General features: G+C 46.3%; 1 protein-coding gene across 2 annotated transcripts in view; it reads left to right on the top strand.

Moving 5' to 3' along the window:
* The first annotated feature begins 3,126 nt into the window (after positions 1–3,126).
* The window catches only part of CHD2 (chromodomain helicase DNA binding protein 2), a 91,258-nt gene continuing 84,161 nt past the window's right edge, over positions 3,127–10,223 (top strand). Inside the window, exon 1 of one of the 2 annotated variants that reach the window (XM_075045042.1) lies at positions 3,127–3,375. The gene's annotated coding sequence lies outside the window, so the exon portion shown is untranslated. Of the gene's footprint in view, positions 3,376–5,609; positions 5,755–10,223 lie in introns of those variants that run through there. The other variant, XM_075045041.1, reaches the window with a different exon arrangement.

The following is a 10,223-nucleotide window of genomic DNA, read 5'->3' as shown; positions in this document are numbered from 1 at the left end:
GGCCACTTTCTTTCTGAGAAGCAGCTGATATAGATGCCAGTTATCAAAAAACATCGTCCATAGGCACAAGCACTGGTGCCAAGAGCAGTCCTGCCTTCCTCCAGCCCCGGCCGCTGTTTCCCAACACCACAGTGCCCCTGCCTCGTGCTGACGGGTGGTTTCAGTCAGATCCGAGCTGGCTGGAAGCTCCTGGTTAGTTGTCAGCTAAATTAGTTCCCTGACCCAGCACCTGGGGTGGCTGCGTGTGGCCAAGGGTGGTGAGAAGGACACCCGTCTCTCACATTCAACACTACCATGGATTTGTGCCCAATTAAAATGACTATTAACTGTGGTCTTTGTTAGTAGGATTGACAATGGCAACTTTTAATCAAGCATTTGGCTTGCGGAAGAGGCAGAGGAGGGAAAGGATCACTTCTCCATTTACCATGGATATGTTTCAAAAAAAAAAATTCCCTGTGAGTAATTTGAGTGTGATACAGCCGGATTTTAAAATTCAGGATTTAGGCGTGGGAGGGATAAAATATATTTTAAATCCCCACTTTCTCTCCCCAGCCAGATGAATTTTAGCAAAGATCAGGTTAAGGTGGTGACTCTTTTCCATGTTGGCTCTTGAATGTTTCTGCCAGAACTGGATTTTTATGTCCCATTTATAAGGGGACTGGAGCAGGGGAAAGGTGCTGTAATGGAAGTGCTGACACCACTTCATCACATGGCAGCCCTGCTAACGATGCCGTGGAGCTGGAGGAGCCGACTTGGCAGCTTATCCAGGGCCAAGCCTGACAGAAAGGCTCTTTGAAAATAACTTACTGCTCTAAAAATAAACACAAAAAGACTAACCTTCTTTGCACTGAATAGGCAGCAAAATTGCTCTCGGCTTTATTGGCATCCCAGGACATTGTCCAGGGCTTCCCCAGCCAGCGCCGCCACAGGATGGGGTTAATTGCTTGAGGTGTGGTGGGAATTGTTGGGTGTGATTTATTAAGGCTCTTTATCTGATATAGGAGGTACCTGAAGGAGAGAGACAAAACTAGCTAAGCCGGAATAGCCAAGGCCTTGCTGAGGGTGGAGGCAAAGTAGGGTGCAAGACTAAAGGTGTCTTATCTACGCTGGGTCCTTCTGTCCCTGTGGGACTGCAGGAGGAGAGCTGCTGGCCATCAAGTGTCCTCTCAGCCCTCCAGGACTGTGCTGGGCTGGTGCAGTCCAGCTCTGGGCTTCCTCACACATTTTTCATGACTGTGATCCCTTCTGCTTGTAGGGAGTGGAAAACTGTTCCCAAGTAGGAGGAACAAAGGCTGGGTGCTTCAAGCCACCATGCTGTGGTCTTCAGGGAGCTTCTGATTGTGTTCTTGCCGGAGCTGCCTTTCTCTTTTCTCCCATTGAAATGCACGTTGTGCCACAAACCACAGGGCAAACAGTTGGCAGAGCAAACTGACTGCAGGTGTAGGCAGCAACTGCTCCGCTCGGTGCAGGGCACACAGACCCAGGAGAGATGGTACTATAGAAAAGAAGTTGCTATTTAACACCACGTGAAAGTGCTTCAGCTGGGGACACCACCATTAATCTTGATTTTTCAAGAAACCAAGTCCAAAGCTGAGTTTTGAGCAGAGCTGAACTCAGTCGTTTGTGGCGGGGACAACTCTGCAAAAATCAGGAAGTTCTGAGGCTCGCTGAAGCAGAAATACTCGTTCAAACCACAAAATCTAAAGGGAAATTTAAGGGAGCCTGGGGCTTGTAGCAAGAAATGGCTCTTTTTACATAATGAGAGTTTCTCATAGCAATGCACCTGTGTTTCAGCAGGGAGGTGGCACTTAGCTAGCAGGGCCCAGAGCATGGGAGATGCAACGGATGCTCAGGAGGTGGGAGACCATCACAAAAGCTGGGAAAATGAATTAAAAATGTGTATTTCAAGTGGTCTTCTACAGTTCGGAAAAGTGTAGGGCTTACTTGAAAAGCAGGCTATGAACAGATGTTTTAAACTCAAAACATGTTAAGGTGAAAAGCCCCAACGCAGCTGTGCTCAGCAAGGCCCCTGGCATGGTGCAGCACATCCCTTACTGCAGTGCACTGCCTCACTTCAAAAAATGTATTTATTTAGTGGTGGCCAGTGGCTATGTTTACCCATTCCCCTGTGACAATTGTATCCACTGTGTGGAAACCCAGGTTGCATTAGTAAAGCTAGAAAGCTAACAAAGCTGGGCATCTTTGTATTCACTCCCTTGTACATGTTTACTGAGCTCAAACCCTTTTGCTTTCTTTGTCTCAGACCACAGCCTTGGAAATGCAGTAGAAAATTCCAGCAATTCCCTCCAGCCAAGCAGAGACTGCCACATGCGCAGGTCCATGCACGACTACTGGTTCTCTCCGCCATAAAATGCCTTTATGTAACTCCAGACTCAGACTGAGATTAGCTTTCACCCGGAATGCACGTTCGCAGTTCTTCCAGAGAGTGTCTGTAGGAAGCCTTGTGTGCTGTTGAAGGGTTTCATTTCATTTCTCTGTAATGCTTGTAAAAGGCTTCTTGGAAACCAGATCTTTCCATTTTACTTGTGTTCACTTATCTGCCAAAAGCTGTTTCAAGTTACTCTTTCCAAGCCATATTAAATGAATCCTTAGGTAAGAAGGAGGTAGCAACAACAGGTACTGTATATCTTTGTTGAGAAGTCACCGCTTCTAATTATGTTCCCTCCTTATAAGCTTTAATAGCAAGGTATACAAAATGAGGTCAACCTCTATTAAATGTAATGACTTTCCCTGAGGAGCTTGCAATGAAAGCAGCTTCACAACAAAGGTTTCTGTTTAAGGGCGGGGAGAGAGTTTCTATTACAAAGAAGTCCCCTAACTTGGTGCAGGGGCTTCATTTTCATTTGCGGGCTACAACAACATGAAAAGATTGGGTTGAGATTTTAACCAGTGCTTATCTGAGAAAAATACATAGGAAAAGATGAATTAAAACATGAAGATGGGGAAGAGCAGAAGCCGTGTTGCTGTAGGAGCTGACCTAGAACCAGTCTGGCAAGCAACACCTTAAATTGCAGGCGGCTGCAGAGAAGGCAGAAAGCACAGCTGCAGCTTTGAACTAAACCAGGGCCATCGTGAGCCACAGGTGCATGCAGTGAGCAAAAAGGTTATAGCAAGAGGAGCAGGGCTGCTTTTCTCTTTTTGCTGCAGGCTAGTCGCAGTCGGTTCCCCATAGGTGCCCTGAGGAACAGGCAGTGTGGTCTGGTCCTTGAGGAGATGAAGTTAAACCTGTAGTGGAACCAGGAGCTAATTTTGAACCCTGCAAAGAGCGCTGTTTGTGTAGCAGGGCTGTGACCCTCTTGCTGGGCAGCTCTTGTGGCCGTGTGCCTGTCAGGCAGATGTTGCTCTGTCCAACCGGTAAGTCTGCAAATCTCTGATTTTCACATGGCAAAAGTACAGTAGCTTGAATGGGCTGTTTGGTGCTGCTGTAGCTATCTGCGTGGCTCTTTAGCTTGGTAATTTAAGCTAGGTAGGTGCAATGCTCTCTTAAGAATTAAGTTTTCTTTTACTCTAGAAACTGGAGGTAAACATGGCCATAATTTTTAAAAATTGCTGTTGCCCTGATAATAGTCCAACAATTGGCAAAGTAAGTTTGCCCTTTCTTTAAAGGCGTATTTTCTTCCCGCAGCCTTGCAGGCAGACATTTGCCAGGCAGTTGTTAAAACATTGTGCCTGCCAAGCGCAAGAGGATTTTTGGCATCAGCTCTTGGCTAATATTAACTGCGCTGCGTTAAGGTCGCCATGTTTGAGGCTGTGTCGAAAGCAGTTTTAGAAAGGCAGCCAACGGCTTGTTCACCTCCTGCCTCTGGCTGCTGAGCTCTTCTTCCCCCCCTCCGCTGCAGCTTAGCTCTCTGCTTTACGTTTTTTATCACCGCAGTCAGTTGAAATATCATGCAAATGATATCTGCCTTTATTAATGCCCCAGCGTGCTAGTGACGCACTACAGCCTTTCTCGCAGGAAACAAAAAATTACCCTGGGGCACGCTGGGAAGGGGGATGCGGGCCAACCTTCTCCACCAACGGAGATTCTCGCCCTTTAAGAAAAAGCCTGCAGTAATTTTCCATTACCCTGCGCGGTCTTGTCTACGTGGCATGAATTGTTTGTGGAGGCTGGAGCATCACGGGTGAGGCGCAGGCCCTGATCCGGCTGCCGTTGCTTGGCTACGCGCTCGGCATGCCGGCAGCACGCCAGGCTCCTGGGAAGCACCTTTGTTCCCGAGGAGGGATTTGAGTTGCGTTTTCATGCTGAAGGCAGGGGACAAACGCTGCCTTTCTCAAGCAGCTTGGCAGAACTGGGATTTCCAAATAGCACGAGCCAGCCAAAATACTCAGTAATAGTAATATGCTCGGGTCCACCTCCTTGATGGCTTCTCTGCCTTTGCACGAGGAAATGTCTTAGAACAAGCTTGTGGTTTTTGTTTGCTGTTGCACTGATCGTAATAGTCACTTAATGAAGGCAGTGTGTTGAATTGGGAAGAAATAATGTCAGCAAAATCTCCCTCTGCTTTTGTTGTTTCCATCTAATAAACTAGACGGTTGTTGTTCTGCAACTTGATAAACAGATTTTTTTATTTTTTTTTAAATGTAAGCTCTGGAGTCCTGATGGGCGAGTCTCTGCTCTAGTGCTCTGAGGATTGTCTGAAATGCCGGAAATATTTCAAATGCCACCGGCAAAATCTGCAGCAGTGTGGAGGATCGGGTTTGCATGCTTTCCCTGCTTGCTGGGGCTAGGCTTCAAGTACGACAGCAGTGTTAGTGCAACAGGCGTTTTCATGATGTCTCGAGCATGGCTTCAGCTCCAGGATAGCTTATTTTATTTGTGTGAGTTTGGTACTTCCATTAATAACACAACTTTGTGTTCCTCTGCTAGCAGCCTGTGTTCTCAAGGACTCTCCCTACATCAGCAGCCAAACCTACACTGATAACTGTTAAGCAAATAAATCCTCCCCATTAGGTAACACTGCCATTTGCTTTCTGCAGCAGCTCCACGCTCCCCCAGAAGCTGGCCCCCAGGAGGAATGAATGAACATGTCCTTTTGGGGTGTCTGGCTACCACTAGAAACCCAAGAATTTAAAAACTTGCTATAGGGTGGAACGCATTGAGCATCAGCCTTAATTTTGCTTCATGGAGTATGAAGCCAGAGGGGAATTTTATGCTCATAATCTGGCATCCTTCATCGCACAGATGAACGAACCTCACCTAGCAGAGCCCTGGCACAGCTACAGAGGGGACTGCCTACCCAGCTTTGCTCCTTGGGGGGCTCCAGTTGAACCGTGGCTTTGAGGCATCTCTCCCTGGGCACTGGCATAGCCCTACCTGCAGCCCTCCCTGTAGCCCCATCACCCAGCCATGTTTGTCTCCTAACCACAACCTCTCTGAGGTTTGTAGTTTAAAGATGTTGGCTTCCTGGAGCTTCTCTTGCAAATTAGCAATGTTCTCTGCTTTCTGTGCTCCTTTTCTTTTTGGTCCTCTTTCCTCACATCCAGCTTTTCTACCACCTCCTCCTCATCCCTGCTGCTGATGGCTCTGTTGCTGTCACCCAGAAGCTCAGCTGATGTCCCTGCCATCTGGGGACCTGCACAGCACTCCCCACATCCCGGAGAGCCATGCAAAAAGGATGGAGCTGGACAGTTTAGCAGTTTGGCTGCATGCTCTCTGTCACCTGGAACATGCTTGTCCTTCATCCGTGAAGTCTGACTTGTATGTTGGGAATGACTGAGCAGATGTTTAGGACGGTGAGTTTCCATGTGTCTAGGTCAAATTTTCCCACGTGAATAACTCGATGGTTAGAAACACACTGCTTGGCTCCCTTTGTTCAGTTAACTTTTTGATTTGACTTGTCTGTCCTTGGATTGTTTTCAGGAAAAAAAAAAGCCAACTACTGCCTCTTAGCAATTTCAGAAAACCTTGGTATCTTAGAAAACATGAGTTTGGCTCTTGAAAAGCAATTGTTAGTAGTAGCCCTTTTTCTTTTCCTTGTGTTTTGAGATGTGAAAAGCAGAACTTCTGAACTCTTGAATCTTTTCAAGAAGGCAAGCTAATGTAGCCACTTGTGAAGGAGGATCCCTTTCTGAAACACATTTGGCCCTGCGCTGTGTCTGCTACACTGTGCCACCACCACGGCTTGCCTTTGCTTGGGATTTGCTCCGCACAGTGAAAGGCGGAGGTCTGGTCTGCCAGGAGGAGGGTTTGCCTCCCTTGTTTGAGCAGTTAGGAATGTGGGTGAGTCACTGCCTTGTTTGAGGAATGAAACCTTCCATCCCAGTTTCTTATGCCTTTGTTTGCTTTTAGAACGGCAGAGTTGTTGAAGGTAACTCTCGCTCCTGTGGCTCCTCTGTGGCTCAGCCTTAACATCTGGTTTCACATGTTGTATTTCCTTCTTAAAAGTACATAGATGAGACTACATCTTTCTATGTGTGCTCAGAAATCTGTAGGATCCAGCAGACCTTATGAAATCAGAGCAGGCAAACCCACTTCTGTCCCCAGCACAGAAGGCTCGTTTTCAGCACAACCGGTGCAGCAGGGTGTAGTTCTTCTACAGCAAAGTCGATAATTAAAATAGTAGCAATTTCCAAATACAAAATTAGAACAGTCTTTGAGGACAGGTTTTTTTTTCAGGAAGGCAAGAAAAGCAGAGAAGGAAAGAATGTGTGGGAAAGACACAAAATCCACAGCACAATTATCTAGCTTTCAACTATTTGATTAAGCTTAGGGACCTGTGGCCATTTTGTGAATGAATTATCTGATTTCAAAGGTTTTAAATACCTCAAATTATGCTACTACCTTTGAAAATAAGGTCCTTACTTTATGTGGATGCTTAAGTATGAGTTTAGGTTCGTTCTTTTATGTTTTGTGGATTGAAAAAAGGAGATATTAAAAGACTCTTCATACGTACATTGTGCTATTTTCCTTTACTGCAGTTTGACATCTAAACCTGATCCTTTTTCCTTATATAATAGATAGCTTTCATTCCTGGGGTTTTTTTACACTTCGATGCCAGTTATTCCCAAAAGCTCAGTATTTATATTTATTCCACAGCAAGCATGTGACTCAAGTGACTGCATAATTATATCAAAATGAATTTGGGTTCCTTTTGTTGCAAAATGTTCTAGGGCTACAGATATGATTTGAATGCATGATAAGCTCCGAGTATTGAGATTACAAGAAAAACTATCTACAAAATCCTACGGATTAAGGTCATGCATGAGATATTTAATTCTCCCTCCTGTGAGGTTTGATTGCAAGATATAGTCTGCTCCCACTGACTTCTTAAAATGAGAAAGCTTGAAAAAAAAATTGACCAGGTTCTGTCAAATTTGCTTTGTTGCTAGAGGAGCTGGAGGTGTTGAAGAAATAGGGAACTGTGAGGAAGGGAAGAAGCAGGGACTGGGGGGGGGGTTCAAAATCCCTGCTGGCTCACAGCTTGAAAGCCATCAAGATGACTCTTTTTCTCCCAGAATTTGATCCGCTATAGAATTAACTGTATCAGAAGGTGTAGTTCTTCCTCTTCTTTGTTGCTGTGATTGCAGCAGTGTTTCAAGGCTGCAGTTGGGACCAAAGCTCCATTGCGCAGGGCCAAAGAATATGTGTCCTTGCAAGTAAAAGATGCAAGGTGAGGATAGGAGACATGGAGAGCAGAATGGAGATCATGGGGGAAGCACCTTGGCCCTGTCAAAATTGTTGTTGTTTTGGTTTGGGTTCCCCCACCACACACAGAGGCAGATACATGATCAGACAATATGCCACAGAGCCTTGACTTGATGGAAGGTAAAATTGGGATTGCTCTCTGTGGGCCAGCCAGTCCCTGAAGACCACTGCTCACCTCTAAATCTGCCATGAGCTGTTTTGTTTTTTTTTTTTAATAAAGGTGGCCATTCTTCTTCTGCTTGAATTTGCTCTGAGTTCACCGGTTCTTTTTTTCCACAAGCTATTGAAGATCATCTGATGGCAATAACTTACAGTAACCTATCCTGATGTACAAATGGGGTGTATCTTTATGGAGAACAAACCAGCCTGTTTTTAACAGTTAAATATCGATCAGCTACATGCACTCCCTCTCAAAATAACCTGTGGATGTAACAATTTCACCCTGTTGCAGATGTTATTAGTCTCTTCTGTCCTTCATGATGCCTGTAACTAGGGCATTGCTGCTGCCTGACTGCGTGTCCCAAGGGAGCCTGGTGGTGTTTATGCAAACCTGATTGGGCTGAGAAAGGGGTGGAGAAATGCAGTTCTCTGCCCAGGATATATTTAGTGAATGCAGCTGTGGGAGGCAACAGGAATAAGAGAGCTCTTGTATTGCCAGAGCTCTGGCAGCTCGCATGCCTAAATAATCCACTATTTTCTTAGCGATACATTTTCCCACCTCTACAGTGTTTTTAATTTGAATGTGAAGTTATACTTTAATGTAGTCAGAATTCTTCCTGGAGCTTGAAAGTGAGATGCATTATGGTGCCAGCCTTGCTGTGGCCCTTCAATGGGAGCAGCAAGCAACTTCCACACGTGCTGGGCCTCCTCCGTGGCAAGCAGGGAGATTTGACTTCATTTTCATCCATTAGGGAGGCTAGTGGTGTAGGAATACGCCTTTCACGTACACTGCAGTGCTTGCTTGCACTGGTAGCAGACCTGCAATGCTAGTATGGCCCCTCCCAAGCAAATAAACTCTGCTTCTTGCTAGGGCTGATGAGCTGGGGTGGAGAGCCTGCTTTCGGTACGTTAGGGCATTCACTGTGCTGTGCAAACTGCTGGTCTTCCTGGCATCCCTGGGAGTCTGATCCAATATTCGCTGGTACATCATGGAATAAAAAAAGAGCACAAAAATAGGCTTACCGACCTGACGGGTCAAGTGGGAGCTTGTTGCTGCTGCTCTGCATTAGGACTAATTTGTCTGTACTCTCTGGCCATGTTCAGACTTGCCCCTGGAGAAAAAGTCTGAGGCTGGGAATTCCCTGTGCATCTTCTTCCCTGGCTTGTTCAGCAGCGCAAAGCAGGCCATGAGCTACTCTGCCTCAGGCATTAAAAGTTTATGACAAATTAAACTGCAGAACATAAAAAGAACTATTTTTTTTTCCTTCGGTCCTGTTCTAATGCAGTTAAGGGGTTAGAAAAACAAGACTGGTGCAGGGAGGTCCAAAGTATGTCTCTGTGTCTGAGCACAGCCTGGGGATGATGGAGACATACAGATTTAGAGGGAGACAGACTATGCCATTGTTTTCTCAGAGCTTGCCCCACCTTATGGAGTTTTTCCATATGCAGCAGCCTTGCTGGGAGATGGTGCTGGGTCTCACCTGCCAGTCCAGCACCCTGACTCTTCCCACCCCATGGTGGGCAGCAGGGGTTTGCCCATGGCAGGGACTTGTACCCACCTGAAATCTGTATTGGAAATGTGGGTCCTGTGGATGGCTTTCATGGTTCCACCACAGGCTGGCACAGACCCTGAAACACATCTGTCTTTTATTTAAATTGTCCAGTCTATGTGTTCTGGATATAGCTGTCCCACCTTTGTGTGCTGTGACCTAAGGGAGTTTCAGCGGTCAGTTTGTGTATCAAAAGTATTTAGTACTAAAATGTAGAAAAATGCATCTGTGAACAAATCTGCACTGAGCTTAGTGCCCCGGGTATCCACACATTCTTCTCTGTCCCTAATCTTGCTGAGTCTGTGCCTGAGACTTGAGTTTTTTCAGCAGTTAAATGGTTAACTTCAGGACTAATTGGCTCTGAGAGCTCCAGTCCTTTGCAACAGATTATTGGCATGCTGGTAAAAGCAGCTCCCTTCCTTCCCTTCCCCCATCATTATAAAAACATGTACTGTAGCGAGAAACCAAATACCACATGGCGCCCTACACGGAGCCCATCAGTGCTCCAGCTCAGTATTTAGCACAAAAGTCCCTTTATATTTGGGAAGCGGAGGGAGAAAATTCTGGAAACGCAAGATTGCGGTGATACTGGCTGAATCAGCAGATTTATTTGCACTGCACAGGGCACTGGAGTCCAGAGCCCTGCTTACCAGCCCAGCCTGCATGCACCCACTCATCCCACGCCAGCGTGGGGAAGAGTCCCGGGTGTTTTCCAAAAGCCGAAGGAAAATGGGAAAGGCTGGTCTGTGCACAAGGAGGGCTCTATGCACTCACTGTTGCTTCTCTGTTTGTCAGATTACAGCTTTGCGGAGGGCTCTTGGGAGTCCCGGAGGGACTGAATGTAAAGA

The sequence above is a fragment of the Buteo buteo genome, chromosome 13 (assembly GCF_964188355.1).
Source record: "Buteo buteo chromosome 13, bButBut1.hap1.1, whole genome shotgun sequence".
NCBI lineage: Eukaryota > Metazoa > Chordata > Aves > Accipitriformes > Accipitridae > Buteo > Buteo buteo.
This window is presented reverse-complemented; position numbering and strand designations above follow the sequence as displayed.